This window comes from Macrobrachium rosenbergii, chromosome 36 (assembly GCF_040412425.1).
Source record: "Macrobrachium rosenbergii isolate ZJJX-2024 chromosome 36, ASM4041242v1, whole genome shotgun sequence".
Classification (NCBI taxonomy): domain Eukaryota; kingdom Metazoa; phylum Arthropoda; class Malacostraca; order Decapoda; family Palaemonidae; genus Macrobrachium; species Macrobrachium rosenbergii.
In genome coordinates, this window is record NC_089776.1 from 14,947,478 (window position 1) to 14,963,021 (window position 15,544).

General features: G+C 38.0%; 1 protein-coding gene across 14 annotated transcripts in view; it reads right to left on the reverse strand.

Moving 5' to 3' along the window:
• Nucleotides 1-3,358: 3,358 nt before the first annotated feature.
• Nucleotides 3,359-15,544, reverse strand: part of Rho1 (ras-like GTP-binding protein Rho1) — a 208,137-nt gene continuing 195,951 nt past the window's right edge. For 8 of the 14 annotated variants that reach the window (XM_067134682.1, XM_067134683.1, XM_067134686.1 and 5 more), the window contains one exon: nt 6,177-6,441. The gene's annotated coding sequence lies outside the window, so the exon portion shown is untranslated. Of the gene's footprint in view, nt 6,442-10,641; nt 12,367-12,563; nt 13,873-15,544 lie in introns of those variants that run through there. The other 6 variants (XR_010858447.1, XR_010858448.1, XR_010858446.1 and 3 more) reach the window with 3 other exon arrangements.

Sequence of the window (15,544 nt, forward strand, 5' to 3'; positions counted from 1 at the left end):
ACCAAGGCAACACAAGCAACATGTAGCTTGCGACTTGATGGCTTTCAACAAGTATGTTGAATGCAGCTTTCAACTAGGAGACATGTTGCCTGCGACAAGGCAACACCGTTTTTGCTTGTAGCATGCTGCATGCTATGTTGACTGTTAAATGCCACAAAACCTTTTCCACCAATTCAACAAAAACTAAGCCAGTTGTCAACACGATAAAAATGATTAACAATTCGGGATTAAAATAACTGTAGTTCTAGTCTGTAACTATAGGAGTGGCAGTGTTAAAAGTGTCGGCGGTTACAGAGTAATTTAAAGAGATTTCAGCTATACCTTTTTTGTCTCGTCTTTATGTTAAAAAATTCTACAATTAGTCGTTGGCTTTATTGATATCAGTACTACAGGGAACCGTAAAATTAGAGAGAGAGAGAGAGAGAGAGAGAGAGAGAGAGAGAGAGAGAGAGAGAGAGAGAGAGAGAGAGAGAGAGAGAGAGAGAGAGACTCAAAGATCGCAGTGTAGCCAGATCTATGAAGCCTTTTAAATCTTCCCCTTAACGTTAACTTATTGTTTATGAATTTTGCTGGAGACCTGCCATTTACTGCACTTCATTTTCTTGAAAAATGTCGTTCAGGATACTTTGGATTCTTATTTTCTTTCACTGTAGTGCTTTTGATAATAAAAATGATAATGTGTTTGAGTGCAAACACATGCAAAAATAGTCAAGTTGTAAGCAGTTTCCTGTATTCTTCTATAAATTCTACGGTTGTTTTTCTTGCGTCCAATTATTCATCTTGTTTCAGCATCGAATCTTTCCCGCGACTGGTGGGAAGGCGTTTAACACTAGGGAACAGGCTGAATCTTGCCGCATGCGTCAGGTTATATGGCATGTTACCACTTGTTGCATGCCACACAGTCTCATGCTACATGTTGCCTTCTGTTGAAATGGTGGAAGCACACTTGGCCGAGGGGGCCGGCAGACCCTACCCACTCGGAGGCTTGCGGTTCTGCCACTGCCCTCAGCACCCGTTAGGGCTGGTTCTGGAACAGGCAGGGGAGCTGAAAAGGAAGAAGAATTAGACAACCTAACACTACTACTATCTCTATCTGAGAAATGTTGAAGATGACTAGCTATTAAATTTTCCATACCACTTGCAATCCTATCCTCTATCTGTTTGACTACCTCTGAACTCGCTACGGTAATTCTATATATTAGCTCCGCGCCTGTTTTTACCTTTTCAACTGGTTATTTCTACACTTTTTGGGGTTCTGATACTGGCGGTGCATCTCTTTGTGGTCGGCCAAATCTAATGTCCCTTCGCCGTGTTTAGTACTGGCACTTGCCAGACGGGATATGAACCGTTCGAAACACTACCCGTGCTCTGTCTTGTGAAGATCGCGTATGGAAACCCCTTGTTGGATGGACTTTGGGGGTTAATTACAGGTTAATTAGACTCGAGCGCCAAAAATGAAAGGCAAATTCATAATTAGCAACCAAAAATCTGTAGAAAAAATGAAGTTACTGTGGCGCCGGCGACGCGGAGCTACCCTATAGTTCTACCCTCGCTAAATCCATCAACTGATCTGTAGCAGAAGCCTGAGACACTTGAGGCAACGAGAATCTCACCGACGTCTGCCGCCCTTACTAGCCAAACACTTGCGGTGACGAATGTAATCCTCCATCTCTTGTGCCTTCCAATCGGAACATTCATCGCAATGAGTCTGGACATCACATTTAACCTTTCTACATACCTGACAATGTCTATCGTGTCTCAAGGTACTCATCCGTCTCTGGCAGGAAGAAGCGATGAGCTCCAGCATCCACAGTCATAGGGGCAGTCGAGGTCGACGTCGAAGCCGAAGGCGCGGTATTAGAAGGTGAAAGAGTCCATGATGACCAATCGAGGCCGGGAACCAGCGAGTCCAATTCCAAAAGACGTTCCACATCGAAGATATCCAGAAATACCAGAAGAAACCGGTAAATACAATTCAGGACTTCACCAGAGGTCCAAAACACAAATAGAAGTCGGGCAATGGGATTAAAACCTCGCACTGTAGAAGGAAACCACCTTTCAGCAGCGCGAACAAAAAGCAATTGACTAAACTTACTTAAGTAAGTGGGAGTGTTGGGTCGGCGCACACCTGCGTCAGCGTTGCCAACCAGTTTGTTATGGTAGCTCAAGTGACAAAATTTTACCTGCAGCGTTGGTAACGCTGGCTGTTAAAATTCCCAATGGTGGATTGGTAATTGCGAGTTGTTGGGGCTAGTGGGGTTAAGGGCGAATTCAGGTGTTCAGGGAGTGTACAGCAAAATATTATTTCATTGACTCACTGGACATTTCTGCTTTTGTCAAAATAAACTTATCTACTTCTCACCTCTGGTTGGTTCCAGGAGGAACGAACAGAATATCTAGTTGGTCAAGTCTCCGTCCTTGGCATGTTTGATAGGTTATGTTTTCCTCTGAACAAAAATGGTTGCAGTTTCCTAGGGTGATTTTCAGAATTGGTAGTGCCTTTCATTTCTGATTTTATTTATAAATGATTTGTTTAACCAGACCTCTGAACTCTCTTAGGTTTCATTTCTGATACAAATGGTGGTTAGGGACTTAGGGAGCCTTTGAAATCTGTACCAGTTCCGAACCAGCATACATTGGTAACGAAGACCCGTAAGCATTTAATCAGCGTCTGCAAGCATGCCCTGAATAGATGACGGCCTATGCCCTTTTAACGTTCAACTAAAGTCAAGTCCTTAAGACTCTATACAAAATCCCTTGCCTTGACTGTGACCAATCCTACATCGGACTTACGGGTAAATCGCTCTTCCAAAGACTAACACAACATAAACGTTCAGCATGATACGGCCAACAGAGATCAGCTATTTTTAACCATAATCATAATCATTGAATAAATTGGAATATGTTGTGTGTAATTTATAGCAGCAACTGTCAGTTCAAAAGCCACATCGTAGAATCAACACTGATTAAACAAAGAAATACCATAAACCTCTTAAAAGGAGCCTGGGATTCAGATTTGACTGATAAAATCTTCCTCCAACCAGTGGTTAAGGAGATTAAGCTGTCAACAGTTGTTACGTAGCAGCCAACTTCTGGAACATTCCTTAAACTGCATAAACAGCAGTTCTCTACCTCTTAAACCATTACCTGTCCGTTGAGGAAGACAGTTGGCTTCGAAATATAACTCTATAAATTTTACCTTTTGGTGTTTTTATGGCCTCCCTTTATCAGGTGGAATTCTGTTTTAACAGAATATATTTAATAGTCAGTTTTCATATGTACTTCATAAACACTAATTTATTCTCAGATAACATTTAAATCATTAAATAAAACAGGAATGCAAATTACACAAGTTAGAAAAGGTTAAATATTTATTACAAAAGGGTAAACTGAACATGATGTACTCATAGCGTACATAGATGTAACTTAGAGCTACACAATAATGAACGTACAGAAATTTCTTTAATATTAAAGATACGTAGCTCAAGACACATGAAAAGCAGTTCAGCTAACACCTTGCAATACATGGTTGAGTTTCTACAAGCCACTGAGAATTGGTATAAACACTTTGTTTCTCAATACACCTATAAAACTGACATTATGCAACCTGCAAAGCCAAGTAAAGCTAACAACTTCACATCCTTTCCACATGACATGAATAGTCTATCAAAATCACAAGCCTTTCCAATTAACACAGGCCTTAGTGGTAAGAGGGCAATTAAATGCAAAAAGGAAGAGAAGGGGTTCAGAAACTACTAGCACATCACAGCTCACATTAATTTCAATCAATGTGCCTGTATAATTCCATAAAAATGCAATTGACCTCAATTCTTTTTCTCCAAAAAGGAAGGCTGCTACTTCAATTTTCTCAGCAGCCTGAAGACGACTCACCAAGGTAAATTTCTTTTGTCTGGCATATACTGTACTCTCAAGCTTCCAGCTTCCAAGAAGCCTTTAATATCAAGCAGTTACACATACATATGATACAAATCAAGACGGTATAAAAAATCACTCTTGAATAAGATACACTAAAGTTGCTGACCTGAATAGTAAATTACTTCAAAAGAATCCTCATGGAAATGTCAAAAGAAATTGTTTTTTAAAATTCAAAATAATTTCCAAGTAGAAAATCTAACTACATGTGGCAAATAGATTATAGTAATAGTAATAGCAACATTCTTTTTAGAGCACGAGTTACACACTTTTGCATTCAGAACTTTCCTCACTGACATAAAAAGGAGAGCAGATGACTTTACCAAAAGAGAGAATGGGGGTCAAAATAGTGTATAAAAAAAAAATCCTCAGCATTGGCCATGCTGCAGACAGCACTTGTCAGTTATTGCAGCTATGAAAGTCAAAAGAAGACAATACACTTGAACCTCAATCCCATGGGGTTTGTGGAATTTTTCACGATTCATATTCACCCAATTAAACACAAGGGTACAAACTACTGTACATCTCTGAAACCCTTAGGTGTGGCTTGAGGAAACACGCCTCAAGCAGGATAATACCTCAATGCAACAAAAAGCACCATCATAGTTTAAGGGCATATTCATACTCTCTTCCTGTAAAGTGTGTTCAAACAGTACTGATATTAATACCTACACAAAACAACTAACTCCATTGTGCACTGACTTTCATGACATAACAAAAAGCATTAGAATGCCACTACTTTACCAGACATAATTACTTTCAAATACAAATTGAAACTATGGTACCTAACCTCTTTCACAATGCCCAGATGTTGTTTTCAAAATCTTACATACAAATATACTGATGGGTGACGAGTCCCTTCCAACCAATCACACAGGTTTTATCACACATATCTCAATGTATAATTCAGTACAATCAATACTATGAATAGATTTCTCCTAAAATCCTACTAAACACTTTTCAATTTAATCTTATGTTAACATCCAACTTTCTATTCCTTACTGTGCTGTTCAACACAACCATTTTAATAACCACTATTTTTTTCGATTATCATCATCCTTCTATTGCTTGAAAAACTTAACATTACTGCCATACATATTTAACCATAAATTTGGCCCACCATTCCCATAACTTGACTCCTAGCTCTCCTCAGTACTTGGAATGTATTTCTCTTTTACTACAGGCCAGCTTCATTATTACCACTATTTAAGGACAAAGTGAAGCTTTAAATGAGACTCAATCAGGAATATAAGGGGAGTTAAGGTATTTTGCAATAATTTACTGTTTATATATATATATATATATATATATATATATATATATATATATATATATATATATATATATATATATATATATATATATATATATATATATATATATATATGCAAATAGTTGACAAATTCTATTAAATTTCAAAACATTTTAACACCTATCAGATGACCAAAAGATAAAGAGGTTCAAGTGTATAACTAAATATTTGCAAGAACAAGACAATGACTACAGCAAATAAAACACTAAGATACTAGAATAGAAGACTACAAAGGAACTTATATTAACAAATAAAATAATTACACAGTAGCAGTGAAAGGTTTTCATTATCCTTGGGATATCAAATTTGAGTTGTTTTATGCAGTATAGATCAGCTGGCTCTGTACCAATGTCAAGTGCTGAGTTTGATGTTTGTTTATATATACAGTATTTGTATATAATATAAAAATTGGCTCACTTTAAATAACATGGATAGAACAAGATTAAGCCCAAATACCACTCATTTCAGAACTGGTCTGCTATGATCTGAAAGAGCACATATTCTAGCATTTAAACTTGCAATATCAACATTACAGCAAGCAAGGGACATTCTGGCAAAGTATCCCCTACCTCTCAAATCTCTGCTTCATAGTTCCAACGTGGTCACCAAATATCACCATGGCAAAATACATAGGACTTTTATGCCATACCTTGAGCATTCAAATCACAAATTCTCTTCCAAACTTGAACCACTTTTAAATGTACATACAGGTATGCCACAACCTCCCTATATGCACTATTTTGTCCAAGGTGGTCATCTATATCTTTCACTACTAAAAGAAAATTTCATCCTTTATAAACTATTTACACAAACCTGGTGTTACAGGCAGTCAATTGGATCCCTCATTTCACATTCCTTTATTTTTCACCACAACTGACATAAATATTAATTAAATAAAACTTTAAAGAATTCCTACTTGTATTTTTAGTAAAAAAAAAAAAAAAAAAAAAAAAAATTAGACCTAATGATTGGCCACAAACGCAACAGCATGCCTGGCCCCTTCTTGGCCTAGTGGCTTGCCTATGTCAAGATATCCATGTGACCTAAGAAACTATGAACATGGCCTCTGCTGATGCATCTACTGGCCATTCTGAATCCCTGGAAGAATGGCCAAACCGAGGCACTGCTAAGGAAGGCGAGGTGAGGGTGCCAGTAGAGTAAATATTGGCCTCCAGGTGGCATTATGGCAGACTGCACTGGAAAAGATAAAAATTTTAGCATAAGTGTTTTTTTTTTTCTTTATTTAACATCTATTAATATAATGTCTGGCCCACAATTTCTTAACTTTAAAGATAACATTTTTCCTAAGTATCCAAACCTTTAGTCTTTCACATGGAATACCTTCAATAATAGCTGGACCAGTCACTGGATCCTGGTTACAAGGCTGGTAACTGGCAGCAGCAAGTGGCAGGGTGGGGGAACCTATCCCCTCACGCATGCAGCACCACTTTTTTCCCTTTGGCAACAGGGCAATTACGGAGTAAATTTGAGGTGGTATTATGGTAAAAGACTACTGGTTTATAAATCAAAACAAAATGTAATCATCTTAAAAATCTGTATTCTGCTCTTACAAGAATGTACACCCTCATCTTTTATAACTCACTCCTTAAGTAGAGTTGTTATTTTAAGAATGTCAATTTTCCAAGGTAAGATTTCAAGAAAATGTGTTATTTTTCCAAAATAAGTTTGACTCCAGCAACCTTCTGTAAGTCCTAGCATGTGTGATGCCGAGGACGACCAGGCCCTTGCCATCATGTGGCGTATTTACCCCTAAATCTATGATAAAGGGAAAACTAGAGTTTACTGTGTAAAAAAGGAAGACTAGCTATGACGACAGCATATCACAAAAACCCTAATACTATGCTAACCAAGACTCCCCCATAATGAAACTTACGACAGTCAGAGTTTGCAGTTAACTCATCTGCATCAGCTCAACCAGCTATACGATCATTGACTCCTGGGCTAAAAATAAAGAGAAAGGTACCACCACACTGAGCAGACATCACAGGTCCTACAGAGAACGTAACCTCGGAACTGTCAGTAATGACCCTAATACAGAAAGAGGTAAAGGTGCTTTGATGGCACCACGCATTTGTCCCAAGTACCTGTGACACCTTGAAGTTTCTCAAGACTGCCAGGGACAAGGCATGTCCCTGACTTCATAAGCCCTCACCCAGGTTAGAGTTGACACCCTCACCCTACAACCCATACCCATATGGTTTCCTGAAGCCAGAATGACTTTGTGTTGTTGGATTCTTCCTCCTTGTGTCTGCTGGTACTATAAACAGTTGTCAACAATCAGGTCTAAGGCATCAAAGCCTAGAGCACAACCTCACTAATTTACAAATTCCCGAAGGAAGGGGTTAGAGAAGGATCTCTCAAGTAAGGAACTGTTATGTTTCGAGTTTTTACAATGAACTAAGGAACATATGAAAATGTGAGGGATCCCAACTCCCCAAGTGCTGCTTTAAGTAGGGAAGCGAATAATTCGCCTGCTCTCTTCACCAATGCTAACACTAGCAAGAAGTCTTTAGCCTAAAATCTCTGTCACTAGCCTCTCTCAAGAGCTCTTAAGGCACCTTGGTGAGACAGCAAAGGATAAGAATTACATGACACTGCAAGCTATTCAGATGGCAAGACTGTTCAAAGCTCCTTAACATGAAGACTTCCACCACTGCCCGGTGGTCCAAGCCCTAACATAAAAGACCTGGGAAAGGGCTGAGCAGCCTTAACCACAAACACAAAGAGGAGCTTACCATGATGAAGGTAGACTATTAACTGCACGATCTACTGAATAGTGGCTTCAACTAGAGCCACTACTCAGTAGATCACCAATGCTAACACTGGCAGAAGTCTTAAGCCTAAAACCTATCTCTTGCCTTTCTCAGGAGCTTGTAAGGTGCTTTGGCGAGACTACAAAAGACAAGTTACATGACACTGCAAGCCTGGGAACGGGCTGAGCAGCAGCCCTTAACCACACAAAGAGAGAGAGAGAGAGAGAGAGAGAGAGAGAGAGAGAGAGAGAGAGAGAGAGAGAGAGAGAGAGAGAGAGAGAGAGAGAGAGCTGAACATAGGGAAAAGGTAGATTATAAAATGCACAATCTACTGAGTAGTGGCTCCAACCAAAGAGATACCCAGCTGACAACCGTTGACCTTAAAGATGACTTACTTTGACTGGTAAACACCAGCTATAGAACTACTCACAGTACCAAAGATCTCTCAAGCAATCCTGTGAAAAAAGTCTCTTGCTCACAGAAGCAGGTGCATAGTCTTCAGCCACATAGTGCAAGAGATTGCATGTACTGGTGATAACTAGGCAGGTGTGGATGCTGAAGCACAGTGTGCCATAAGGGGAGTTCTCTCAATCCCCTTACAAAAAGGGACAGCAGATCAGGATAACAGCAGGCTTGCAGTTAAGCATGGAGCCACCAGGGTGAAGGATATTCCAAGGGAGTTAATGCTGTCTTCCATCACAACTCAAGGATCCAGTACTGGCTAGTAAAACACTGGGAGCTTCCTGTTTGGTCACATGGCTAAAGGTCTAATCACCATGGTTCCACAACACTTAAGCAGCTTCTCTGCTACATGTAAGCGCAAAGACCAATCCATCCACACAACTTGGCCCCAGTGACTGAGCTGGCCAGCCAATGCATTCCACTGGCCCAAGATGTATCAGGCTTACAGTAAGGTGATTTGCCCACTCAAGCACTGCCTTGCAAACAAAAAATGGGAAAGGGAGAGGGGAGCCAAAACTTAATTGGGGGATGAAACGGCCAGAAAAACTTATGGATGAAGAACTGCTGTGAATCTAAACAGACTTTTACAGAGGTCTGACCTTTCCTACAGCCCAATCATTGAAGGATCGCAAGGGTACACTTAAAAGGACATTGCACATTGCACACATGGCCTCATCCTTAGTCTATGAGATGAATAAGAAGGAACCCACGATCAAACCATTTCACAATGCTAAACTGTTTGCTCTCAATTAAAATGTAACCTGAAAAGAAACTACAAACACCATAGTGCCTCTTGAAGACATGATTAGCCCAGTGATTCGGAGACTGGTGTAAGGAGAATGTCCAAGTACTTCCTCTCAACATCAACCACCTATGGAACTTTCTCTCTTCTTCCTCTGAAGTTACCCCCGGAAAAGGCTAAGTACATTATTGTGTTTAGCCATTAACTGTCACAAGCAGAGCTCAATATATATTAACAAATGCCCTGGACTGGGCAAACTTTATGGTTTGCCATTTTTTAAAAAACAAATCAATGGAAAGATATATACAAATGCCCAAGGTATAAAAGAAAAATTATAAAAATTATCTGTACTTTACCCCACCACAGGAAGTTGAAAACAAATATTTCCAACCATGGGTCTATTTCCCGAGACTCTTAAAAATACCAGCTAACTTTCATGCGTCAAAAATGTTCTAATAATTGTTGTAGTTGATATTGCAAAATTACCATTACAGCTACATTATATCATGTAGGATAACTTAAAATAGCAACTTTCCATGAGTAAATTTATGGACAAATATACAGATGTACTGGGACAAGTAGTTGTAACACCTTCCCCAAGAAATCTTATGGTGACTATTGTTCTACCCCAACACTGAACTGAGGTCTGAGTATAGCCATGTTGTCATTTATAGCCCACTGAAGCAATTAGAATGATTTCCCACAAAATTCATTCAAATAGCATTCTGTCCACAAGGGGTTAAGTCTACCCACTAAGCACTCTAGAGGATAAAGAAAACCCCTTAGCAAGAAGGCATTCCAACCCTAGGTTGTTCATCAGCCCACAGAATGTTTTTATGAATCAAAGGATTTTTAACTATTCATATTGATGGCAGAATAACATTTTGAAACTGAGCTTCATATTTACTAATTATAATCATTAAATATTTCAGATATAAATGATAATTCTATATACACATAAGTACTCGAGAGTTACCAACACTCGTGATCCCTTCCAATGGCGAAATAAGTGACGACAATGACAGACAGTAGTGAACAGAGGACAATGCATAGTCAGCCAATCAAGTTTATTACACATGCAGTTGCTTGTGTTTATACTTGTGTGAATACAGTGTTCCAGGTGTTTGTTTCATTATTATTCATGATCATTATTTACATAGATAGAAAGGGGATGTAAAAAAGTCATCGCACAAGGTATTTTGAATTTGCTCGTCATGTACAACAATTAATTTCCTCAGGAAAAAAAAATTTTTTTTTGTTTAACCCTTACAGGACAGTTTAAACATAGCACATCCCTAGACTGAGCTAAATTTCAGGTTGGTACAAGAAAAAAAATTCTAAAAAATTTTCTGTACCTTCCTCAGGAAGTTGAAAGTGAATATTTCCAAAAAATTGAGGTAAAAATATACTAATTTTACCAAGTTACAATTTTTTTTTCTAATAATTTTTATTTTATTTATAATGAAGTGCTTCAAGTGCACATGACAATTGGAGACAGAGACTCAACAGATGAAAGTCTCAAAACCATGATATTCTGCAAGCATATCAACAACAAAAAATACACCTGTCCCAGGCCAAACCTTTCCCAACCAGCTGCTCCATAGGTCACCACCAAAAAAACTTGCTTTGGTTAGCACAATTTAATTCTTTTTAATACCATGAATAAGGGCACTCTCCAGTCTTATTTTTTTATTCTGGGCTGATAAAGTTTCCCAAAATAATAAAGCTTTAAAAAAATAAACCCCACAGTTTCATTACTCAGTACTAGATTTAAAGTTTAAGGGACAAAATGTTTATAATATAAAGGAGATGAAATTCTGTGGGTCAAAAAATTACTCACAGATTTACCAAATCTTCCTCCCCCCAAATGCACTCAAATGACAAAAGAAACTGGCCTCATAAATCAACTACCTGACTAGAAATGGGGACTGATTCCTAAAAATTTTTTCTCTTGTCAAGCAATATGTAAAGTCTGACCTCAAAAAATTGGCATTCCGTGGTCCGGGGGCTCCCATGGTCCAGAACGTTTTTGCATTGGTCGCCATCAATTCATGAGTGGTGCCACACTTTTCATGGGGGGGATTTCGAAACTGAAGCTTGCTCCGTTACTGTACACTCGGAAACCACAATCTCCGACCCACCTACATCGTGCTCCGACTTTATGAGCAGGACCTTTCTGGACGGCGGGCAACACCAACTATCACGGATTGAAACACACTCAAACACCTTTTGAACTCTTCCAGATTTGCTTTTGGCTTTTTTTTTTATGATTTTGCTGCATATAATGCAAAGCAGTCATGGTATGATTATATAGATAAAACACTGTGTTGAATTCTACAACCCCTACAATATCGAAATGAAGAAAAAATGCCAAAACTGCCATGTTGTAGTTAGGAAAGGGGTAAGGGGGAGGGGAGGATAGAATCTGTCCAGAAAGGCCCAGCTCATAAACTCGGAGCACCACCTATGTGGGTCAGAGATTGTGTTTTCCAAGTGTACATGCACAGTTTATTACTAACAAAAACATTCTGTGAAACTCAAAAACATACAACATACGGAAGAACTGTAATTTGCATACATACTTGTGTATCTTCTGATCTCATGTAGGTTTTTGCTGAAAACAAAAGCCAGAAATGTTTGAAGTGCCAGAAAATATTGGAAAGTGCCAGGAGATCAGAACTTGACAGTGCACATTTAAAATGGTTTAAGCTCCGAAGAACCAAAGGTGTAAGCATTTCCAGGCCAGAATTTTCATAAGGAACTAACCTCATGAATGACAAGTGATTATTCATAAGCTTTGTTCTACTTCTGATAACACAGCAATTTATAATTTAAATATTTGTGTGTGGAATGAGCTGGCAATACTTTGTTTACATATGGTTTTTTTGGGGTGATTTCTGTCATCTGGGATTTTCTGTGGTCAAGGTATGGCCTGGTCCCAAGGGAGCTGGTTTGAAGACGCTGGACTGTATACTATTGCCTACACTTCCTATTACACTTGCAGTTACCATGTGATGGTGTAGAAAGTGGTGTTTCTCAGCTGAATTTGTTAGGGAGTGAGTTTAAGAGTTTAATAAACTTCACATATATGCAACTCACGTAAAACAACCATCAAGACCAGTTTTTGAGTTTTCAATAAACCACTGGCTGCTCATCTTTGATGACAAATTCTGGTTGGTGATTTTTGTCCCTGTTGTGCAGCTGAGGGCTGGAGGACGTATGTTTGGTATTTTTTCTGCCTGTTTTGCCTTTTTTTTTTTTTAGCTACTTTTGTTTAACTTGCTTTTGTTTAGTGCTGCCTTTTGGCTTGTTTTTGTATTTATGGTTTTTATCTTTTTACCAGACCTGACTCACTTGTAAATACAAATAAATTAATATTAAGTCATGGATAAAAGTTGTTTCACTCAAGAATAGATTTAGTAGCCCAACAAGTTTGAGGTGCTTTTTCACTTGCATTTTACCCTTAGTACATGCCTTCTCTTGCATTTAACCCTTATATGGTACTTGCCTTCTCAAAAACACACCTGGAATCACAGATGATGATTAGAATAGCATAGTTTACATCAAGAAAAGTGAATTTGGGTGCCTGCAATGCACAAGAGACAGCAGTTTAATGGTAAATAGTCAAAAAAGTTGTTTCTCAGAGGTGAAATATTTGACCCCTTAGTACATACGCCTTCTCTTGCACCCTGGTGCCATACTGAATTATGAAACCACAACAAGTATGAAGAACATGGACAAAGTGGAAAGAGAACAGATAACTGAGGTTCTGAAAATGTGACATTTAATGTACGAAAAATAATTCCAAAAATGAGACTTGTAAGTGTGAAAATTCATGAGTGAAATGCACAAGGACCATCACATCACTACTGAACCAGAGGAATGATAAGGTGTTCAATTATCAAACATATATTGAGATGGTTGCTATCATGAGAATGGAGGAGCATTTATGAAAAATGTTCAACTATGGCCACAGCAGAATAAGTGGGAAGGTCCAAAAATCTTGGGAGAGTGCAGTTTGGGAGTTGGTGGTAATGGAATTCAGCTAGTAGTGCACAATATAGAAGAGCATGGAAAACCATTAACCCTTTCTCTGTGAGCCTGTTATCACCACTAGTGACAAGATCAGTGTCATGCTAGTCATGTATCTAACTTCCTCCCTTTTTGTATTTGCACTACGATTATTTTCATTACTGTTATAACATTACTACTATGTTATTATAATGTTTTATTAGAGTAGAGTGATAAAATATGCAAACGATATGTAAGTATTTATTCAATACTGTATCACGTAGCTTTTATTGTTCATTCATTTCAGTGAGAAACCTCTCAAAACACAGAGTAATGTCAATTTTGTTACTCAGTTTGAAAATCTTTATTAGAAACCTGAATGCATGCTCTTGGCCAAAAATTCCATCATGAAATCCCTCAAAAAAACATTAAAATAAGATCTGACTTCAGTGGAAAATGTCAATTTAATCATCAATAAGAGTTTCAGAGCAGTGATTTTTAACAAACTGAATCTTCAATGGTCTTCCATTTGCAAATTTGATCACGCTTTCTTTGTTTACTCACACCACATCTGGTGCTTGGCAAATCTGCTTCCTCCTCTGTCATTTCCTCTGATCCACGATCATCTCTGATAAAACCTGAAGTCAAAAAATTATCTAAGGTAGGTTTGTCTATAACGATATAATAAATATCACCATATTCACTACTGTCACTATCAGAACTATCTAACCGTTCAAGTCTACTACTATCATTGTCATTTCCAAATAAAAGCATCTTCCTAACTTCATCATCTAGAAAATCACCTTCTTCTATGGCATTTTGATGGTCACAGAGTCTAGCCCTTGTCCTGAGATTACCTTAAGTTGGAAATCAAGTGTTGCCCTTAGTCGCTAGAATATAGACAAAAGCTCCTCAAAATGATGAGGGTAACGCGTTATCTATTACGAGCTGCCTGACTAGAACCAAAAGAATAATGAACGAGATCAGTCCCATGTCACGGAAAGACCTTTTAATGACTGTGGAGATCAGTCCAACATCATGGATGAGACCTTTCACTGACTGAGCAGATCAGTCCAACGTCATAGATGAGACCTTTTATTGACTGAGCAGATCAGTCCCGTGCAGTGAAAAGGTCGAGAGACAACTGAATGAAGAGCCCCAAATGATAATCACTCCTAGTTTTAGAGAACTCTGCATGATTTTCAGTTTTGCACCAATCCAACGTCTTAATAGAATGTAATGAATTGCTTCTCCACAAAAATTAGTCCCTACTTGGAAAGTTCATATGTCAGCTCCCTAAAATAAGGATAATAAAATCATGCAATGTTGTAACATTAGTTACCAGTTTGGATATAATGTCATCCTACTTAAATTTATATGCCACGAAAAAATACCAAAATATATACAAATGCAATCAACTAGAAGTACTAAGCAGACTAAATCCTATCCATATCTTGTAAAATACAGCCACTACACCAGTTTCTTGACAACCAAACTAAAGATGCCAGTACATAACGTATACAATTTGAAACCTACAGACATGATAAGGCAAGTAATGATTGCAAAGCTACAATATATTTTTTCTTGCATTTTGCAATTACTAGATAAAACCTAATTACACAGACACCTCAACTTCACGGAATTCATTACTTAATGGACTCGTATAGCAAGGAAAAAAATTGTACTTACAAGTTTTTGGTTTTGCAAGTAAAGTATGTGATTATCTTTTCTCATGTTCTAAAAGTTCTAACTACAGTGTAGAGTATAGTGATACAGGAGTAATCACACTACCGCAAATCACCGTTAATAAAACCTATAAAAAGTTTGTATATGCAACGCTAACATTAACCTTAGGAAAGCCAAATAATACAGTTGTATGTAAAGCAATGATACTCATCAAATTATTGTAAATACAGTAATACTTATTACCATCATCTCATCATATAAAATATAAATATTGTGATTATGTGCCATCTGCATCCTGTTAATGTTTACATTCTCAAAATCATCAACTAATTAGGTTTTACCAAGATCATTACTGTTAGCTGCTAAATGAGGCAAAATTCGGTGATATGTCTTTGTATTTAAATGAAGTAAAACTATGATTGCATCAGTTTCTGACGTCGCTTTCGCCTATCCAAAACCTTTTGCAGCCTGCACTTTATTCGTTCCTTCAGCCGCAGTTACAAGCAGCAGCTTTAGTGATATACTTTTGTGATACTTATAGAAGTAACTATTCAGAATTAGCAAGTTTTTAACAAATCGACAACTGTAATGCTACTCTAAATAAATGTTCATTAGCTATGGTAA